This window comes from Protopterus annectens, chromosome 3.part1 (assembly GCF_019279795.1).
Source record: "Protopterus annectens isolate FY-2018-M chromosome 3.part1, PAN1.0, whole genome shotgun sequence".
In the NCBI taxonomy this organism is placed as follows: domain Eukaryota; kingdom Metazoa; phylum Chordata; order Ceratodontiformes; family Protopteridae; genus Protopterus; species Protopterus annectens.
This window is the reverse complement of record NC_056732.1, coordinates 1847872915-1847896076: the sequence shown is the minus strand read 5'-3', so window position 1 is coordinate 1847896076 and position 23162 is coordinate 1847872915. Positions and strand designations below refer to the sequence as shown.

The 23162-nt window shown below is 38.8% G+C and overlaps 1 protein-coding gene across 1 annotated transcript in view; it reads left to right on the top strand.

Moving 5' to 3' along the window:
* The window catches only part of LOC122797917 (zinc finger protein 302-like), a 116271-nt gene that overhangs the window by 22435 nt on the left and 70674 nt on the right, over positions 1–23162 (top strand). The gene's annotated exons all lie outside the window — the stretch shown is intronic.

Below are 23162 nucleotides of genomic sequence, written 5' to 3'. Positions count from 1 at the left end.
TTTTGCTGATGTTGTCCTGGAGATTGAGTTTGGAAAAATATGAATCTAACTCTTCCCCCACGATGTCTTCTTCCCCATTCCCATCCCCTTGATTTGGTATCAATCTGTTGGAGCTGAATGTCTAGTAACTTTTATTTTGTTCTTTCTCTTCTACTCTTCTTTGCCTGCCAAATATTGTGTTCAATTCACAGTTTCATAAATGTCTGAATTTGGCCAATTTAAACAAACCTTTTTGATTTGTTCTTGTATAGGAAATAACAAACCTTCTACGAAGGATACCGCACCTTCTGTAGGTTCTGAATGTCCAGAAAAGACTTCAAATGTGTCTATCGTGCTGCAAGTATGCATCAGTAGATTTGTTTTCTTTTCGTAGCTTTACTTCTTGCCCAGTTAGATGTTGGGGGAGACATGTTGTAGCAGTGACTTTTACCTGATTATTTTTAGCATGAACAGCTCCATCATCAATATGTTTTGGGATATTGTCACCTATGTTAGATTTTTCCCATATTTTTCTAAAAATATCTGGGGACCATGAGGCTTTTAATACTGTTCGCAGGTGCTCAGTAGTTGGATTTTATTATACATGTCCTCCTACTGGGGATGTTGAGGCTTTTAATACTGCTCTCAGGTGTTCAGTAGTTGGATTTTATAATTATACATGTCCTCCTACTGGGGATGTTGAGGCTTTTAATACTGCTCTCAGGTGTTCAGTAGTTGGATTTTATAATTATACATGTCCTCCTACTGGGGATGTTGAGGCTTTTAGTACTGCTCTCAGGTCTTCAGTAATTGGATTTTGTAATTATACATGTCCTCCTACTGGGGATGTTGATGCTTTTAATACTGCTGTCAGGTGTCCAGTAGTTGGATTTTGTAATTATACATGTCCTCCTACTGGGGATGTTGATGCTTTTAATACTGCTCTCAGGTCTTCAGTAGTTGGATTTTGTAATTATACATGTCCTCCTACTGGGGATGTTGATGCTTTTAATACTGCTCTCAGGTCTTCAGTAATTGGATTTTGTAATTATACATGTCCTCCTACTGGGGATGTTGATGCTTTTAATGCTGCTCCCAGGTCTTCAGTACTTGGATTTTGTAATTATACATGTCCTCCTACTGGGGATGTTGATGCTTTTAATACTGCTCTCAGGTCTTCAGTAGTTGGATTTTGTAATTATACATGTCCTCCTACTGGGGATGTTGATGCTTTTAATACTGCTCTCAGGTCTTCAGTAGTTGGATTTTGTAATTATACATGTCCTCCTACTGGGGATGTTGATGCTTTTAATACTGCTCTCAGGTCTTCAGTAGTTGGATTTTGTAATTATACATGTCCTCCTACTGGGGATGTTGATGCTTTTAATACTGCTCTCAGGTCTTCAGTAGTTGGATTTTGTAATTATACATGTCCTCCTACTGGGGATGTTGATGCTTTTAATACTGCTCTCAGGTCTTCAGTAGTTGGATTTTGTAATTATACATGTCCTCCTACTGGGGATGTTGATGCTTTTAATACTGCTCTCAGGTCTTCAGTAGTTGGATTTTGTAATTATACATGTCCTCCTACTGGGGATGTTGATGCTTTTAATACTGCTCTCAGGTCTTCAGTAGTTGGATTTTATAATTATACATGTCCTCCTACTGGGGATGTTGATGCTTTTAATACTGCTCTCAGGTCTTCAGTAGTTGGATTTTATAATTATACATGTCCTCCTACTGGGGATGTTGAGGCTTTTAATACTGCTCTCAGGTCTTCAGTAGTTGGATTTTGTAATTATACATGTCCTCCTACTGGGGATGTTGATGCTTTTAATACTGCTCTCAGGTCTTCAGTAGTTGGATTTTGTAATTATACATGTCCTCCTACTGGGGATGTTGAATACTGCTCTCAGGTCTTCAGTAGTTGGATTTTGTAATTATACATGTCCTCCTACTGGGGATGTTCATGCTTTTAATACTGCTCTCAGGTCTTCAGTAGTTGGATTTTGTAATTATACATGTCCTACATTTTTTGCATACTTAGAATGTGTTCAGATGTGAGTGAGCGAATTTATAATAGTGTGAAATTCGACTGCAGTTTGTACTACCCTTATGGTAGGATTGGCTTCACTACCTCTAGTTGATGCTGGGTTTGGTACTTCTGTCAGTCGGTGCATCAGAATCAGCAGAAGATTCAGAACCTGCTTCTTTGTCTGTGTTCTGTTTTACAGGGGGTGTCCATTGAAAGTCTTCACATTTATGACAATGGGAAACTGCATAATGATTTGCATAATCTTTTTCAGTGTTTTACTTTTGGTGGAGAACTTTTGTTAGGGAATCTTTTTCATTTCCTTACAGATTTACTACTAGTCCTGTGTCTGTGATAGATGTGATTTCCTTTATTAGCCATTGTCATTAACATTTAGACTGGCATAGTTACGGTGGGTACTGACTGTTACTGCTTTTGAAATCTAGTGTTATAACACAACCCAGAGGGATGAGTAAATGTGTTGGAAGTAACTTGGGCCATATCTGGAGAAGTGGTACATTCTGCCACATTTACCTCCACCTGTCATCTTGGAGAAGGAGAACTGTCAGCTTGTTGAGGCACAGGTAGGTCAAAAGGTGGACAGGGTGCAGAAGGCATCAGAAGCCAGTTATCATTAGGTGATTCTGGCTGTGTAAGTGATACCATGTTAAAGGATACATACCTCAGAAATGGGATTTCTCATCTGTACATTTTTGTAATGAGTTTACCATTTTGTTAGCTGCCTGCAGCTTTGACTTTAACTAGCTGGGTTGTATTTTAGACTTCTAACTGTAAATTCCTTTTTCTTATTGCCAGTCATTAAATGCTGACCAGCAAGAGGTTGGTATTTTATTACCTTTTTATTTCTTTGTTTTTAGGTTTCCTGACATATTTTTTTTTTATCAAAAGTACCTTTTCCAGAAACTGTAAAGTGCTGTCATTTTCACCAAAGAGCTGCAGCTGCCTCTTCCATATTTATTAAGCATATACCTGCCTTAAGTCCCAAACTCCAGCTCTTTTAAAACAGTTCTACGGGTGCCCATTTAAATGAAAACTTCTCTTATACCAAATAAATAGTTTTGTGACTGTAATTAGTGGCCACTCATATTCTTAATATAAACAATCCTCTCTGCTCCTTTTGTTTATATTTGATTGTAACACACTGTCATGTGTGAGAAGGATACCGTGTCCTTGTATTTATTGATTAAATTCCACGAATACACAATTAAATGTAGAGTTGTTAGTGTGACAGATTAAACATTCATCCAATTTCCCAGATGCATACAATTTACCCGCTCACGTTCAATTAAGTCTAATGAAGAAAATATTAGTAAAGCTGATGATACAATGTCTGTTTGTACTTGCCTTAAACTGTAACACTCCTGTTTTGTCACTATAGTTGTATACACCACATAATTTTTTGACTATAAGATATTTTCTTTTTTTACAAATTATCCAACTTGTCTTTGTAATAATTATGTCTGTTTTGTATGTGGAGCTTTTCCCCCTGCACCTCCGCTGAAAATGGGCTCACACCCAGTCGGACTTTCCTGGTAAACAAATGTAAAGTAAATAAATAAATAAAATAAAAACCTTACCTGGAGATACCATAAACTGTACTGAGAATTAAGGAACGCTGGGCGAACCCTAACCGGGAAAAGCCGAAAGACAGTTTGTTATGTACTAGTACACCAGAAGTCTGCCTGATAGGAAACCTGTCACAATGGGCCCAATGGCAGATTCTAATGCAGCAGTACATAAATATCTCAGAACTCCGAGTGTATGGCACCAAACTGTAATGCACCAAATAACTTTTCACACAACACAGTTCAGCAGAAAATAATATTCTCTGTTAATGTAAAGAAAAACACTTGTGTGGAAGACAAGAAAATCAAGGTCCTGTCTCCCCAAATATCAGATTCTTGCTTTTAATCAGAAAAGGTATTAAAATGTAACATTATTGTAACAATCCTGAAACAACCACTTAGCAATAAAAAAATGAGCAATACAGCATTAATTCTGCGTAAGTCTCCATATTAGGTATGATTTCTGAGTTCCCTAAAAGAGCATTCTACAAAGAACAGAACTTTCTGTGCTCTGCCTTGCCAACATTCTTTTATTTATGGCAGGAAGCAAACCAACAGAAGCAGGCTAAAATCCTTCAAGAATTCATCTTGAAATGAAATACACACACAAATGTTTCCTTCTATGTATGTCTCACCCTTCACAGTATGATGATGCACTGCTGCATTTCGAATCTGAACCATTGCAGAGTCATTGTACATCTGGCAGGTAGGTATTGTGTTTAAAGGGTCAGTATAATAGCACTTGGAAGTAATGTGGTGGGAAACACGTTTGTGATACTTCAGCTAGGGGGGCAGTACAGTAGGCGTCATGTCTTGCTGTACATATCTGTGTTGTAGCATCACTGCCCAAAGAAATGAGGTGCAATGATCAATCAGTATGTGAGATTCATCAGAAATCCTGGCTTTTCAATAAAGGTAACATAGTGACCTCCATAATTACATATAACTCCCAAAGTAGTCATAACAAATATGGCATTTATGTATTATCTGGGGGTTGTGAGAGTCACAGACCCCAGTATAAGTGTCTCAGTCCCTACTAAGATGGTATCCTTTGTTAACAAAAATAAAAAGAAAGTCTTTTCAACAAATTGTAAGTTACAGGACCCTGTGGTACTGGTGATCATGTGATACTGTGGTAAGTATGCATGTCCAGCACTATAGAACACTTCAGTGCATTTGATAGTAATGTAGCAGAAACAGTGTAAAATCACATATTCGTGGTACAGGTGGTACTGGGACATGGTGGTAGGAGAGATTGTGTTACATTATAGATTCATGTACAGGAGGCAGTGTGTGTGGTAAAACTACCTGTGTAACATTACAGATTCATGGTGCAGGTGATACTGAGATAGTGAGGTAAGTGTGCCTGTTTAACTCATTTAGTCCTGAACCGTAAGAGGCTCATTAACACCTTTCCTCCTTTGATTTTCTAAGCCAGACAAACACTTGTTTCCTAACAGCTTTTCTGTGAAATCCTCTACTGAAAACAAGCTTCATTAGATTTACATCATATATGTAAAATATGATATCTCTTTGGTAGATATGGGCTATACACTGGTGTTAGTATCAAAGGTCTGCCTGTAGATGTTGACGTTATGCTGCATATTTATGAAAGAAAAACTGTTATTTTGTTTGCCAAAATACTAGTGTTATGGTCAAACAAAGAATTCTATCTCTGTAAGTATATAAGTGAGATCCATTATATGAGTGGGACAATGATTCACTCGTTCAAGAGCTTTCTAATGATGTGTGACAAGATGGTACAGCATACTGCTGTTTTGTGATATTGCCGAATCTAAGAAAATAATGCATAAAATAATTTCACAATATTTCAAAACAATATTAATCTACCAAACCACTTGTGTTAGATGGTAAGTGTCAGTGGCAGCAATGCGAGTCTTAAAGTTTTGTATAATACGGCACCATTTGTTCAACAGTAGGTCACATGGCTTTTATGAATTTAATGTAGTTATGAAGGTATAGGTAATAGCCATAACTGTTTCTTATCTCTTAGAATGTCTTCACATTAACAATGTTTTAATGTTATTTTTTATTAACATCGACTACTTGAAATGCACACCCCAGCATGATTGTATCACACTCGGTGTTAGACATCCCATGCTGACCACTTCACTATCATGCTTAGCAAATTAGTTCAGCTTGTAGATGCCTTAATTTTATGTATGTACCTTTACCAGGACTTCATAGGTTAGATGTTGAAAACAGTGATGAGTATACTCATTTCGGGAGTATAGTGACGTTTCTTGTAAAGATGGGTATACTGTCATGGAATACACAGCAGCTCTGTTTTCCTGGTTACTGTACTTTTGTAGGAAGCAATGAGTTAACAAGTACAGATTCATGATGCAGATTTATTTATTTTATTTTTATTTTACATTTGTGAACCGGGAAAGTCCGACTGGCTACAGGTCCGTTTTCAGCGGAGGCCCGGGGAGAAAAGCTCCAGGTGTACATTACTGCATTGCTAATTATTAGTGTAATTACAGTGAAAATCACTACAGTGAATTATTACAAAAATTGAAATTTTTAAAAATATTTATAGACAGGAACAATTTCAAGTCACATACTCATGTTAACAATATATATAGACCGGTACAATTTTAAGTCCCATACACATTTTAACAATATATATAGACCGGTACAATTTCAAGTCACATACACATTTTAATAATATATATAGACAGGTACAATTGTAAGTCGCATACACATTTTAACAATATATATAGACCGGTACAATTTCAAGTCACATACACATTTTAACAATATATATAGACCGGAACAATTTCAAGTCACATACACATTTTAACAATATATATAGACAGGAACAATTTCAAGTCACATACACATTTTAACAATATATATAGACCGGTACAATTGTAAGTCACATACACATTTTAACAATATATATAGACCGGTACAATTTTAAGTCACATACACATTTTAACAATATATATAGACAGGAACAATTTCAAGTCACATACACATTTTAACAATATATATAGACAGGAACAATTTCAAGTCACATACACATTTTAACAATATATATAGACAGGTACAATTTTAAGTCACATACACATGTTAATATATATAGACAGGTACAATTTTAAGTCACATACACATGTTAATATATATAGACAGGTACAATTTCAAGTCACATACACATGTTAATATATATAGACTGGAACAATTTCAAGTCACATACACATTTTAACAATATATATAGACAGGTACAACTGTAAGTCACATACACACAGGATAGGTTGCTAGTTTGTATCTAAGAAAGAAAATAGAGAATTTCTTTTTTTTTTTTTTCATTCTTTCCGTAGGAGAGAGATTAATAAAATTGTAAGTGGTTAGTGGCTCACAGATATAATCTTGTGATGAGGTTCACATTTACAGATTCTGTTTGTGTGTAGGGGTTAGTCAGGGTTTGTACAGGGACAAAGTCAATGCATTTTAGGTTCATAGGTTCATACTAGGCTATCTGTCCTAGGGCATTTACAAGCCTAACCAGAGTTGTTTGGCTTACGCCCCCTTTGAATTGAGTTTATAGTGCCCTTTTTAAGGTTAGATTACTGTGCCTCTGTCCAGCAGTGACGCAGAAGTAATCCCAGGGGTAAACCTACGATCACCCATCCACTCGTCAAGATTCCTCTTGAAGATGATCAGTGAGGGGCTCTGCCTAACATCGACTGGGATTCTATTCCAGAGTAAGAGGAGCCTCTGGGTTATGAATCTGTCCCTCCAGCATGTCCTGTTTATTTCTGTACTGAGGTTTAAGTCCCTCGAGCACGTAGCTCTAAGGGATTTGTATTTACTGAGGTGAAGCATGTCCATTAATTCCGGGTTGGACATAGCTTTATACATCAGGCATAGGTCGCATCTAAGTAGGCGGTATGCAACTGAGTAGAGCTGGAGTTTCTTTAACCGAGCAGCGTATGGCATCTGTTTGAGTCCCTTAATCCTCTTTGTGAGGTACTTTTGGGGTCTTTCCAGTTGCTGCAGGTGTCGGGTTGGGTACATCCCAAATGGGGCATTGTATTCTATTATGGGCCTGATGAGGGATGAATAAAGGGGTACGATGACCTCCCTTGATCTAGATGTGAATCCTTTCATGATAAGGTGGGCTATATAGAGGGTCCTTCTAACCACTTTGGCAATGTGATTGTCAAAGGAGAGATTACTATCAACTTGGGTACCCAGATCCCTAATTACTTCTTCTGTACTTAATGGATTACCACCTATGTGGTAATTTGTGGGCACTTTGTTTTTGCCTAAGGGTATGACTATACACTTTTTAGCGTTTAGCTTCAGACCATGGCTCTGGCACCAGTTGTCCGTATCTGTGAGACCCTTTTGGAGGATGCTTGTATCAGCTGGAGAGTCAATTATGGTGCCCAGTTTGCAGTCATCTGCGAACTTGGTCAGCCACAGTCCTCCCGTGTTAGCCTGTACCTCAGAGAAATATATACCGAATAAGAGAGGTCCCAGGACTGAGCCTTGTGGGACGCCACTTGTAACTGGTTTCGAGTCTGACATGGCTCCAGCAATCCTGACCATGTGGGTTCTGTCTTTGAGCCAGTTTGCAACCCATCTTGTGATGTAGGGGTTTATATTTAAGCTGGAGAGCTTATTTATGATGCCCGAGTGAGGTATTGTGTCGAAGGCTTTTGTGAGGTCAAGGTAGGCTGTGTGGACTACCTTTCCTTCATCTATGGCCTTGGTGACTGTTTCAAAGAAATCGACCAGGTTTAAGAGGCAGGATCTGCCCTTGACAAAGCCGAATTGGGTAGGATCCAGTGTCTGTAGGTCCCCAATGTCATTGTTAATGAGTTCCATGATGATCCTCTCCATAGCTTTGCAGACCAGGCTAGTCAGGCTTATGGGGCGATAGTTTCCAGGGTCCGTAGAGGCACCACCTTTGTGGAGTGGGACCACTGTTGCTGTACGCCATTCTTTGGGTACATATCCTGTAGTAAGGCTGAGGTTGAACAGCAGCTTTACGTGAGGGTTTAGTTTTTCTTGTAGTTCATGTAGGACACAACCCGGGACACCATCTGGTCCCATTGATGCTGTGTTTTTTGCTTTGGAGAGGGCGGCTTTCACCTGAGCATCTGAGATGTTTGGGGGGCAGTACTCTGCTGGGATAGTTATTTGCCCTTTTGGGGGGGAGGGGGGGAGAAGTTTGCACTGAACCTGTCTGCCAGGATGTTAGCAATATCTGTGGGTTCATTGTATTTTTTGTCATTTTGGATTAACTCTGAGCATATCTGGAAGTTGCCTCCCAAGTTCCTAACATAACAAAAGAAAGCCTTGTGATTATCTTTAGTATCCTGTGCTATTTTTTTCTCGAAGCTGGCCTTGGAGGATTTTATGAGGGATCATAGTTTTTTGCTAGTACTGATCAGAGATGCCTTCCCTTTTTGGGACTTTGCTCTATCATGTAGTAGCTTCCTTCTTCTGTTGTACAGCCTATTTATGGATGGGGTCCACCAGACTGGACGCCTGCCTTTGGAAGATTGGGTCTTGGTTTTGTTTGGGATAGCATGATTCATGCATTCCTGGAGGTGTCCATAGAATGCATTTATAAAGGATTCTGCCATTTGGGCCGTAGTTTCCACTGGCCCGGGGGCCTTGAAGGATTCCACCTCGGTTTTGAGAAGTGTGAAGTTCGCTTTTGAGAAGTTTTTCACTGTGGTTTTCTGGGCTGGGGGTGGGGTCGGGATGTGGATATCCAGTGAGATTAGTTTGTGGTCCGATCTTACCAATGAGGGGTATATCTCTGGTATGGAGCATAGAGTCCCCATGTTGGTGATTACCAGGTCTAGTATGTTTTCCCCTCTTGTCGGTATTTCTTAAGAAATTTTTTGAATTGGGATAAAGAGGGGTCATTGGTAAGTTCCGCAAGAAGAAGGTTCCAGTTTTTTCCGACATAGTTGGATAATAGTGATGTACCTGCTGAATTGTTGGTTCTAACAGAGTCTTTAGATTACTGTAGGGGGTGATAATGTTTTTCAGTACAGGTGTACTGTATGGGTTGTAGAGAATTTTATGAACAACTATTAGTTTGTTATATTGCAGTTGGTTGGGTAATTCTAGCCAGCCTAATGATTGAAGGTTAACACAGTGATGGCTTCTAAAAGCTGACCCTGTGGCAAATCTGGCAATATTATTGTAGCAGCTATTCAATTTATTGAGATTTGATTTGGATAGGTTAGCAAAGATGGTAGTGTGAAAGTATGGAAGAGTGCACATGTAGCATTACAGAGTCATGGTACAGGTGGTGATGAAAGAGTATGGAAGGATGCACATGTAACATTACAGAGTCATGGTACAGGTGGTGATGAAAGAGTATGGAAGAGTGCACATGTAACATTACAGAGTCATGGTACAGGTGGTGATGAAAGAGTATGGAAGAGTGCACATGTAGCATTACAGAGTCATGGTACAGATGGTAGAGAGAGAGTATGGAAGAGTGCACATGTAACATTACAGATTCATGGTACAGGTGGTAGTGAGAGAGTGTGGAAGAGTGCACATGTAACATTACAGAATCATGTTACATGTGGTAGTGAGAGAGTATGGAAGAGTGCACATGTAGCATTACAGAGTCATGTTACAGGTGACAGAGATCTATGCATGGCATGCAAAGTATTGTTATACCCCTCTGTGATGGACCACCTGTATATCTGCAAAACAAACAGCACCAGAATTGCCCATGCTAAAGACTTAAACCTTGTCTGTGATATAAATGAGATATGCTGGAGAGACAGGTATGTATTCCAGAGACTACCCCATCTCTGGAACAGGCTTCCCATTCATGTGAAGCAGAGTTCCTCCCTAACCCAATGCAATTGTAACTTGGACAATTGGATGGGGAAAAGGAAACAATTCATCCCTGGTTTGGCACCTTTGTGTCTAATGGACACAGGCAGCCTGTAAATGCTTAATCTCCCAGTCTCTTGCTTGAAAATGTTTCATCTCTCAAACCCTTGCTTACACTTATCAAGGGTATCAGAACCTGTCAGAGATTTGGGATGCATGGCTAAGCTTAAAAAGGCCTTAGTGGCCATTGGCATAGTACAAACCTATGAGCCCAAGTTTTCCTGTGTAGAATTACATATTCATGGTACAGGTGATACTGAGATAGAGTTATAATTGTGTATGTGTAAAATTTCAGAGTCATGGTCCAGTTCATACACCATGAATCTGTAATGTTAGTATGTGTTAGTGAGATAATGTAATAAGAGTACCTGTATAACATTACATTTGTGGTACAAGTGGTTTTGAGAGACTGTCTGTGTAACATAACCAAGTCATGGTGTAGGTGGTACTTAGATAGCATGGTAGGAGAACCTGTTTAACATTACAGATTAATTGTACAGGGGGCAGTAAGTGGACATTGTGTAACATTACAGAGTCTTGGTACATGTGATACTGACAGTGTGTTAAACGTGCTTGTGTAACATTACCAAGTCATGGTGTAGGTGGTACTGAGCATGGTAGGAGAACCTGTTTAACATTACAGATTCATTGTACAAGGGGCAGTAAGTGGACTGACAGTGTGTTAATCGTACCTGTGGAACATTTCAGAATCATGGTACAGGAGGTAGTGACATTGTGTGTAACAGTGTCTGTGAAACCTTACATATTCATGGCACGTGTCACACTGAGAGAGTGAATAATAAGAGTGTCTGTGTAACATTATAGATTCCTGGGACAGGGAGCAGAAAGATAACGTGGTTAGTGTGTCTATAAAACATTACAGAATTGTGATACAGGTTGTAGTATGTGTGCAACATTACATATTTATGGACAAGATGATAGTGAGATAGTGTGGCAAGAGTGTTTGTGTAACATTAAAAATTTGTGGTATAGGTGGATCTGAGATAGTATGGTAGGTGTGGCTGGGTAACATTGGAGAACCCCTTCGTACAGATGGTAGTAAGACAGTGTGGTAAGACTCCCTGTGTATAACTGCAGAACTTCATGGTAATAGGGGCACTGATAGGAAATTCACCCCAGGGATCACGTCAGTCGCCTTGCTAGACAGGGGTCCAAGGAAGTAAATACAGTGGGAAGAAATAGCCAGGGAATTGTTATGGCTAGGCTTGTATAGGCCCTAGGGCTGATAGCCTAGTACCAACCTATGAACCTAAGACAGTATAAAAAGTGTGGCTGTGTGACATAACAGATTTGTGGTATAGGTGGTACTGCGACAGTGTAATAGGAGTGGCTGTGTAACATGACAGATTTGGGGTACAGGTGTCACTGAGACAGCATATTAGGAGTGGCTGTGTGACATGACAGATTTGTGGTACAGGTGGTACTAAGATTGTATAATAGTGGCTGTGTGACATGACAGATTTGGGGTACAGGTGGTACTAAGATGGTATAATAGTGGCTGTGTGACATGACAGATTTGCGGTACAGGTGGTACTAAGATGGTATAATAGTGGCTGTGTGACATGACAGATTTGCGGTACAGGTGGTACTGAGACAGTATGAGTGGCTGTGTGATATTGCAGATTTGTGGTACAGGTGGTACTGAGAAAGTATAATAAGAGTGGTGTGTGATATTGCAGATTTGGGGTACAGGTGGTACTGGGACAATATAATAAGAGTGGCTGTGTGATATTGCAGATTTGGGGTACCAGTGGTACTGAGACAGTGTAATAAGAGTGTTTGTGTAACATGACAGATTTGGGGTATAGGTGGTACTGAGACAGTATAATAAGAGTGTCTGTGCGACATTAAAAATTTAAGGAACAGTTGGTGGGCAACCTGGCTATCACTACAGGTTCCTGGCAGAGTTGATAGGACATTTGTGTGTGAGGATTTATCATATAGGCGCTTGGGAACTAATTACTTTGTGTCTGTGTATTAGTACTGGTTCAAGGACATATGTTTGGTAGGAAGTTGTACAGTTGTGCAGGATCTTGGCATAGGTGTTATGAACCTGTACTAAGGAAACTCTGTAACATTACAGGTCTGTGGTTCAGGTGAAAAGGATATAACGCCATAAGGCTGGGCTGTGTAACAGTACTGTTTTCAAGTACAGGAGTTAGAGAGCTAGTTAAGTAGTCAGCCAGGTTATCAGGACAGTTTATGGTACAGGTGATAAGGGGGTGTTTTGGTGGAAGACCTGTGTAATGTACAGATTTGTGTACTGGTTCTTAGATTTGTACTAACCATGCAGCTGAAGGAGACACTCAAGAAGCTCAACTACTTCACCCAGTACTGTAGGAGTCTAACCACGTCCCCCATTAAGCAGAATTTTTCTGCATATCACTTGTGTCATCCAGAATGGTTTTAAAGGTTGGTAGGAACATACTCTGCTTGATAAGGGCAGCCTATTCCAGAAACTGGGTATATATTGGGTTAGGCATTTGTCATGGCATTTGTTGGCGCTGATGTTTGTCTGTAGACTGGGTATTTGCTTTACCCTAGTTCTGTTTAGGTGAGTTCAAAGAGTGCTGGGGCATTCATAGCACAGAAGGCTATGCAGGGGTCACCCCTCAGGACTGTGAGTAGAAAAAACACACAAAAACTTCTGAACCAGAAAGAAGAACACTGCTGTGACCTGTGATCAGGAACTGCAAGTTAGCACCAACTCAAAAAATGATGACAGTTTACCTAGGTTTCGTCTTTAATAACCAGACTTCTTCAGAACAAACAAGTCACATACCCTAACAAACTTTAAATACTCTTCCACTAATTACATTCAATTAACATACCCATTATCCAATAAAATATGCAAATAAGCTTGCATTCATTCTTAAGATGTATAAAATACATCAAATACACTCATATTACCACTAAATTACAAATTCATACTTAATGCATACAAAAAATACAATACTGAATAAATAAATGAATAAGGTAAAAAATAAAAAATGTATGTAAAAATGTGTAATTAGCAAATATTAGAACAGATACCATACTGCAAAACATTGCTTAACAGTTTATGATTAAAAATTCAGAAACTAAGAAACAAACAACACAACAATATATATGTTAATGTAAAATGCATTCCACATTAAATCCATTTTATATATATATATATATATATATATATATATATATATATATATATATATATATATATATATGTACACCCCCATCACCCCATAATATGTTTTAGTCTTAAAATGGGAGCTAAACTTATGTTATCATTGATGCCTGGAAACACTGTGGCATCCAATCTTAACTGCCACTTCATTTCACATATGTCAAGGTGCACGTCTAAAACAGCACCTTGAACATCTTTTTTAATGTGCTGTATTACACAAAATTTAAATTGATGACCAGAATTTTGTTCTATATGTCTAACTAGAGCATTGATACTTTTCATATGTTTAATATCCAAAATATGCTCACTAATTCTTTCTTTGAAGGCTCTACACGTCTTTCCCACATAAAAGGCTGAGCATTGAACACATTTTGCTAAATAAACAACATTCTTAGTGAAACAATCAAAATGCCCATAAATACCAATGGGCACATCCGCTACTTCTGTCTTGGACCCACTTACCAAAATATGCTGACATACATTGCATCTCCCACATTAGAAATTACCCTTAACTCTATTTGACTCACTTGTATCGTAAAGGCCACTTCCACCCTTTTCAAGTAACTGTTTAAATGACCTTCCTTTTCTGTATACATTTTTTTGGGGCCTATTCAACTTACTCCATACATTGTTGTCCAATCTTAGTAACCTCCAATTGTTAAGAATAATTTCAACAATGTGTTTAGCATCATAGGAGTACGTGGTAATGAAATATATTTCAGATTCTGACTTTACTGTAGTATTTTTTGTCGTGTCACTTCTCCTTTGGTTGGTTAAATTTCCAGTATAATGATTATTGTTTGTCAAACTATTCCTATTACTATTTGTAGTTAGTAACGCCATGTAATTACCTTCATTTCTTTTATGTACTACCTCATCTCCAATAGAATTACATAAGTCAATAGGATATCCTCGTTTAACAAACATACTCTTTATGAATTCCACCTCTTTAACAAATTCTTGATCTTCACTCACCATTCTGGCTGCCCTAACCATCTGACCTTTCACAATGGCCTTTTTCTGATGGCTAGGATGCTAGCTTTGGTAGTTCAAATATGAATTTGAAAAGGTGGGCTTTCTATAAATACCAGAAGTCAAACAGCTATTAACTTTGTCCACCTTTAATTAGACATCCAAATACGATAACTCTTCTGTACTAAATTCAAAGGTAAACTTCAAAAAGTGCACTGTGTTGTTTATGTATTCAATAAACATATTCATAATCTCGACACTCCCAAATCACAAAATGTCATCCAAAAAGCGGGTATAATGCCGAATATGTTGCATATATTGACTGTCAAAAACAAACTGCTGTTCCCAGAAAGACATTATATAATTGACATATATAGGGGCGCATGCAGCACCCATTGCCACCCCAGTATTTTGCTTAAAATAATAGCCTTCAAAAAATATATAGTTGTTATCTAATACAGCTTCCATTAATGTGACAAAAACATTAATACGATCCTGTTCGTACATCCCAGTTTTAACTAACTGAATTTCTAACCACTGTAGTCCAATGTCACTTGGAATCACCGAAAACAAATTACAGACATCAATGGCCAAGAGACTAGTTTGTTTACCTATTGTAATTGCTTTAAGGTTCTCCAAAAAATGCCATGAGTCCTTAGTAATGTATTCAAATTTCCTTATGCCTCTTTGTAGATGAAAATCCAAAAATCTACTAATAAAGCAAGTTTTACTTCTTTTTCCATCTACAATAGGCCTAAATTTAACATTGCTCAGTCCTTTATGTAATTTGGGAATTCCAAAAATACTACTTATCATTGGAAAATCATTTTTCAAATAATAATACTCAGTCTCATCAATTTGCCCTTGCATTAGTAAATCCTCTATCATCAAATCAATTTTTTGGTATGCTATGTAACCTGATTTAGACTACTCTCTTCATAAGTGTCATCACTTAACATACTTAACATGTAATTAGTATAATCATTCCTATCCATAATTACAGTACCACTACCTTTGTCAGGTTTCATGAACCTAAGAGTTTTATCATTAATTAATTCCTTTAATAAGGCTTGCTCATCTTTATCTAAGTTATTACTCTCATTAAATAATCTATTTTCAGTAACATTCCTGCTTTTCTTCATATATTCTCTGTCTAGTTCACATATTTTCTCATAAAGGGCCACAATCCCATTTAAAGGAGGATTAAATTTACTCGGCTTTCTCAAAGCAAACCTTCCTTGTTCAATATTATTATCAAAAAACATCTTCAGGTTCATTCTCCTGGTTAACATTTTTAAATCAATCAAGATTTCATTCAAACTTCCCCTCACCGCGGGGATAAATGAAAATCCTTTTGATAATAACTGTGCATGCTCCTTACTTATTTCTTTTGTAGAGTAATTATACAGCCTTATTAAAGGAAATTTGAATACATTACTAAGGACTCATGGCATTTTTTGGAGAACCTTAAAGCAATTACGATAGGTAAACAAACTATTCTCTTGGCCATTGATGTCTGTAATTTGTTTTCGGTGATTCCAAGTGACATTGGACTACAGTGGTTAGAAATTCAGTTAGTTAAAACTGGGATGTACGAACAGGATCGTATTAATGTTTTTGTCACATTAATGGAAGCTGTATTAGATAACAACTATATATTTTTTGAAGGCTATTATTTTAAGCAAAATACTGGGGTGGCAATGGGTGCTGCATGCGCCCCTATATATGTCAATTATATAATGTCCTTCTGGGAACAGCAGTTTGTTTTTGACAGTCAATATATGCAACATATTCGGCATTATACCCGCTTTTTGGATGACATTTTGTGATTTGGGAGTGTCGAGATTATGAATATGTTTATTGAATACATAAACAACACAGTGCACTTTTTGAAGTTTACCTTTGAATTTAGTACAGAAGAGTTATCGTATTTGGATGTCCAATTAAAGGTAAACAAAGTTAATAGCTGTTTGACTTCTGGTATTTATAGAAAGCCCACCTTTTCAAATTCATATTTGAACTACCAAAGCTGGCATCCTAGCCATCAGAAACAGGTCATTGTGAAAGGTCAGATGGTTAGGGCAGCCAGAATGGTGAGTGAAGATCAAGAATTTGTTAAAGAGGTGGAATTCATAAAGAGTATGTTTGTTAAACGAGGCTATCCTATTGACTTATGTAATTCTATTGGAGATGAGGTAGTACGTAAAAGAAATGAAGGTAATTACATGGCGTTACTAACTACAAATAGTAATAGGAATAGTTTGACAAACAATAATCATTATACTGGAAATTTAACCAAACAAAGGAGAAGTGACACGACAAAAAATACTACAGTAAAGTCAGAATCTGAAATATATTTCATTACCACGTACTCCTATGATGCAAAACATATTGTTGAAATTATTCTTAACAGTTGGAGGTTACTAAGATTGGACAACAATGTATGGAGTAAGTTGAATAGGCCCCCAAAAAATGTATACAGAAAAGGAAGGTAATTTAAACAGTTACTTGAAAAGGGTGGAAGTGGCCTTTACAATACAAGTGAGTCAAATAGAGTTAAGGGTAATTTCAAATGTGGGAGATGCAATGTATGTCAGCATATTTTGGTAACTGGGTCCAAGATAGAAGTAGTGGATGTGCCCATTGGTATTTATGGGCATTTTGATTGTTTCACTAAGAATGTTGTTTATTTAGCAAAATGTGTTCAATGCTCAGCCTTTTATGTGGGAAAGACTTGTAGAGCCTTCAAAGAAAGAATTAGTGAGCATATTTTGGATATTAAACATATGAAAAGTACCAATGCTCTAGTTAGACATATAGAACAAAATTCTGGTCATCAATTTAAATTTTGTGTAATACAGCACATTAAAAAGATGTTCAAGGTGCTGTTTTAGACGTGCACCTTGACATATGTGAAATGAAGTGGCAGTTAAGATTGGATGCCACAGTGTTTCCAGGCATCAATGATAACATAAGTTTAGCTCCCATTTTAAGACTAAAACATATTATGGGGTGATGGGGGTGTACATATATATATATAAAATGGATTTAATGTGGAATGCATTTTACATTAACATATATATTGTTGTGTTGTTTGTTTCTTAGTTTTTGAATTTTTAATCATAAACTGTTAAGCAACGTTTTGCAGTATGGTATCTGTTCTAATATTTGTTAATTACACATTTTTACTTACATTTTTTTATTTTTTACCCTTTTCATTTATTTATTCAGTATTGTATTTTTTGTATGCATTAAGTATGAATTTGTAATTTAGTGGTAATATGAGTGTATTTGATGTATTTTATACATCTTAAGAATGAATGCAAGCTTATTTGCATATTTTATTGGATAATGGGTATGTTAATTGAATGTAATTAGTGGAAGAGTATTTAAAGTTTGTTAGGGTATGTGACTTTGTTTGTTCTGAAGAAGTATGGTTATTAAAGACGAAACCTAGGTAAACTGTTGTCATTTTTTGAGTTGGTGCTAACTTGCAGTTCCTGATCACGGGTCACATCAGCGTTCTTCTTTGTGGTTCAGGACTGTGAGTAGACCAGTCCCTTAGTCAGTGTCATACAGTCATCTGATTTAGGAGTTTGATGAGGTATATGCTGAAGGGTGTGTTATATTCAATGATGGGACACTGTAGGATGAATAAAGTGGGATTATAACTTTGGACTTTGATAGGATACCACAGCAAAGAATAAGTTGTATAAGGTAAAAGTATTTTCTGACCACCACATATGGATGGTGGTCAAATGAGACCCTGTTATCAGCATACATACCCAAGTCCCGGATATCATTCCACTTAAATTTGATACAGTCATCTATGTGGTACGTAATAGTGATGCTAGATTTACCAAAGGAAACTGTGCTGTATTTCTTGGTGTTTAGGGTAAGCTGATGATGAATACACTAAGAATGTGTTTGGTCCTGTCTGTCTTGGAGAATTTAAGTATCAGTATGGGATTTTAATAATCACCCCAAGTTTTCAGTCATCAGCAAAATGGGCAATCCATAGTTCCTTAATATCAAATTTGATGTCACAGAAATTGGTTGTGGGTCATATGTAACAGTTTGTGGCACACGTGGTTGGGGTGGTACTGTGTAGTATTCCAAATTTATTGCAGAGGTAGTAGGGTGTAGTTTGTGGTGGACCTTGGAAAACACACATGCTTATGATACAGATGACTGGGGTAACATGATAGGGGGACTCACAGTACATTTTAAGATACAGGCTCAAATGGTAGTGAGATTAGGAACACGTTTCAGTACAGGATCATGGTAAAAGTGGGCGGGCTAGTATGCTGGTGGAGCTGCGTAGAGAAAGAAGGGGGTAGTATTTGGGGGAACCTTTGTAGTAGAGGAGGCTCTTAATATAGGTAATCGGGGCAGTATGGTAGTATCGGTAGAGGGCTTGTCAATCGGTCATACCTCTTAGAGCACAATTTCTGGGCAAAGCCAAAAGTAATGGGGGACAGAGGCTCAGAAATAGGAACAGTTTTTAAATAATGATCTTATAAACTCAGAGAGTTGATGTTCATGATCTTAGAGGCAGGGGCAGAGTGAGACCAGTGTAACAGTGCTGGTAATAGTAAATCTGGGTAGTAGTGAAGGTTCATAAAACAAGTGGTGGGGGTGGGGTGGGGTCTTTACAGTACTACAAGTGCTAGAGGGTCTGTGTTCCAGTCAGATTTGTGGTGCAGGTTATAGAGAGGTCATGAGGCTTGTGTAATAATACTGATGAGAGAAGCAAGTTCATGCTACAGGTGGTGGGGAATGAGTGAATTCTATGTAACATTAGCAGTGGTAGAGGGCCTATGTGTTAGTGTAGGTCCATGGTACAGATGTTAGGAAGGGAGAGAGGCCTGTGTATCAGTAGAAATGTATGGTGCTGTGGTACAGATGTTAGAAAGGGAGTGATGCATGTGTATCAGTACAGATACATGGTGCCGTGGTACAGATGCTAGGAAGGGGTGAGGCCTGTGTATCAATACAAATTCATGGTGCCATGGTACAGATGGTAGGAAGGGGTTGAGGCCTGTGTATTAGTAGAAATGTATGGTGCCGTTGTACAGATGTTAGAAAGGGAGTGATGCGTGTGTATCAGTACAGATTCATGGTGCCATGGTACAGATGGTAGGAAGGGGGTGAGGCCTGTGTATCAGTACAGATTCATGGTGCCTTGGTACAGAAGGGAGTGAGGCCTGTTTATCAGTATAGATTCATGGTGCCATGGTACAGATGTTAGGAAGGGGTGAGGCCTGTGTATCAGTACAAATTCATGGTGCCATGGTACAGATGGTAGGAAGGGGGTGAGGCCTGTGTATCAGTACAGATTCATGGTGCCTTGGTACAGAAGAGAGTGAGGCCTGTGTATCAGTATAGATTCATGGTGCCATGGTACAGATGTTAGGAAAGGGTGAGGCCTGTGTATCAATACAAATTCATGGTGCCATGGTACAGATGGTAGGAAGGGGGTGAGGCCTGTGTATCAGTACTGATTCATGGTGCCTTGGTACAGAAGGGAATGAGGCCTATGTATCAGTGTAGATTCATGGTGCCATGGTACAGATGTTAGGAAGGGGTGAGGCCTGTGTATCAATACAAATTCATGGTGCCATGGTACAGATGGTAGGAAGGGGATGAGGCCTGTGTATCAGTACAGATTCATGGTGCCTTGGTACAGAAGGGAGTAAGGCCTGTGTATCATTATAGATTCATGGTGCCTTGGTACAGAAGGGAGTGAGGCCTGTGTATCAGTATAGATTCATGGTGCTGTGGTACAGATGTTAGGGAGGGGTAAGGCCTGTGTATCAATACAAATTCATGGTGCCATGGTACAGATGGTAGGAAGGGGGTGAGGCCTGCGTTTCAGTACAGATTCATGGTGCCTTGGTGCAGAAGGGAGTGAGGCCTGTGTATCAGTATAGATTCATGGTGCCATGGTACAGATGTTAGGAAGGGGTGAGGCCTGTGTATCAATACAAATTAATGGTACCATGGTGCAGATGGTAGCAAGGGGGTGAGGCATGTGTATCAGTACAGATTCATGGTGCCTTGGTACAGAAGGGAGTGATGCCTGTGTATCAGTATAGATTCATGGTGCCATGGTACAGATGTTAGGAAGGGGTGAGGCCTGTGTATCAATACAAATTCATGGTGCCATGGTACAGATGGTAGGAAGGGGGTGAGGCCTGTGTATCAGTACAGATTCATGGTGCCTTGGTACAGAAGGGAGTGAGACCTGTGTATCAGTGTAGATTCATGGTGCCATGGTACAGATGTTAGGAAGGGGTGAGGCCTGTGTATCAATACAAATTCATGGTGCCATGGTACAGATGGTAGGAAGGGGATGAGGCCTGTGTATCAGTACAGATTCATGGTGCCTTGGTACAGAAGGGAGTAAGGCCTGTGTATCATTATAGATTCATGGTGCCTTGGTACAGAAGGGAGTGAGGCCTGTGTATCAGTATAGATTCATGGTGCCTTGGTACAGAAGGGAGTGAGGCCTGTGTATCAGTATAGATTTATGGTGCCTTGGTACAGAAGGGAGTGAGGCCTGTGTATCAGTATAGATTCATGGTGCCATGGTACAGATGTTAGGAAGGGTGTGAGGCCTGAGTGTCAGTACAGATTCATGGTGAAGATGTTAGGGATGTAGAGTGGCTTGTGTAACTGTACAGGTAACGATAGCAGAATGTCTATGTAGATGGGTTTGGTCGGGGCTGGGTTGGAGGTGGTTGGCATAATGGTTAAGGACTTCACCTCCTATACGTAAGATACAGGGTTTGATTCTGACCTCTGGTTATTGGCTAGGCTTAAAGTCTAGTGCTCACCTATGAACCTATGCTTTTAACAGCTTTTCTTCGGACAGGTAGTGTTCCATAATATTTTTTTTGTCTATAACAATGTAGAGCTGTGTCTTCTTATCTAAACCTGTAACACAGCTGCAGCACCATGTCTCACAGAACACCAACATATTTTCTTGTCTAGCTTGCTCACAAATAATTCTTACAGAACCAGAGTATATTTTCAGGCCTAGCTAGGGTAGAAATAAGGTTTGAAAAAATTCTACTAGAGACAATCTATTCTGTTGCTTAATTTTTTTATTATTTCTGTATATGTTAACAGTAAAAGGCGAGGATAGTAGTTTAAGGTTCAGAGAGTGGATGGTAGGTGGATTGCGTGACTGTGCAGTTCTACAGGTTCTTGGTGCAGCTGGTTGGGGTGGTGGTGTAGTAAACTTATGGTGCAGGTGTAATGAGGTAGTGAATTGGAGATTCTTTTGTAGTGGTACACATTAATTGTCTGTTGTAGTGGTACAGATTAATTGTCTTTTGTAATGGTACAGATTGGTGGTAGGGGTTTTGGTTGCTGAATGTTGCTAACAGATACCAGGTAAGTGGCACAATCAGATAAGTTTTCAGTGTCTGTTGCATATGGATTGGAAATAAGGGCTTGATGTAGCAGCAGGGAATGAAATAAATATATGAATGTCAAATGTAACACTATGTTTCATGTGTCATTTAACACACAATGCAGACATTGACTAAAGTAGGTGCAGGAATGTATTGTGTGTGTGTGTGTGTGTGTGTGTGTGTGTGTGTGTGTGTGTGTGTGTAGTGATGAGCTATTGGAATAAGTGGCTTGCTTAAATAACTTCCTGACGTCACATTTGAATATGACAGTATAGTAGTTTGTATAAACTGAGGGGCAGCAGAGGACAGTCTTGGAGGAATATATTCTTCCTTTGTTTGGGTAGTGGGTTCTTAAAGTGGGTTCCTGGTTGCATGAGTCAGGGATTTAAGTCTGAAGCAGTGTTTTGCACTCAATACAAGACAGGTCATGTTGAGGATGGACATGATTAGGAATAAGTATATTAGAGGGTCAGCACAGGTTGGAAGGTTTGGAGACAAAGCCAGAGAGGCAAGATTACGTTGGTTTGGACATGTGTTGAGGAGGGATGCAGAGTATATTGGGAAAAAATGCTAAGGATGGAGCTACCAGGTAACAGGAAAAGAGGAAGGCCTAAGATAAGGTGTATGGATGTGGTGAGAGAGGACATGCAGGTGGTTGGTGTGACAGAGCAAGATGCAGAGGACAGGAAGAAATGGAAAGAGTTGATCTGCTGTGGCTACCCCTAACGGGAGCAGCCGAAAGAAGAAGAAGAAGACAAGACAGGTCATGTTTAACATTCGGGGTCATATTCATGTACTTCTGTTTATCACTGTTTATGGGAGTGCCTGCGATGTATGCTGCTCCCTTTATGACATTGCCTGTGTAAATGTTTTTCTAGCTGGTTCAGATATATGGGAGAGAATCTCTGCCAGGCTGAGAAGTGAACAGCTGACAGTTGTCAAGGCATGTTCACAGAGTACTGAGTGTAGCATTAAAAGTAACAGAAGGCAGTAAAGGTATCTGTAACAGCTAACAATTTTTTTGTTTCACGATTTCAAATGGTTGATGACTGGAGAGTTTTTTGTGATAGTATGAACTA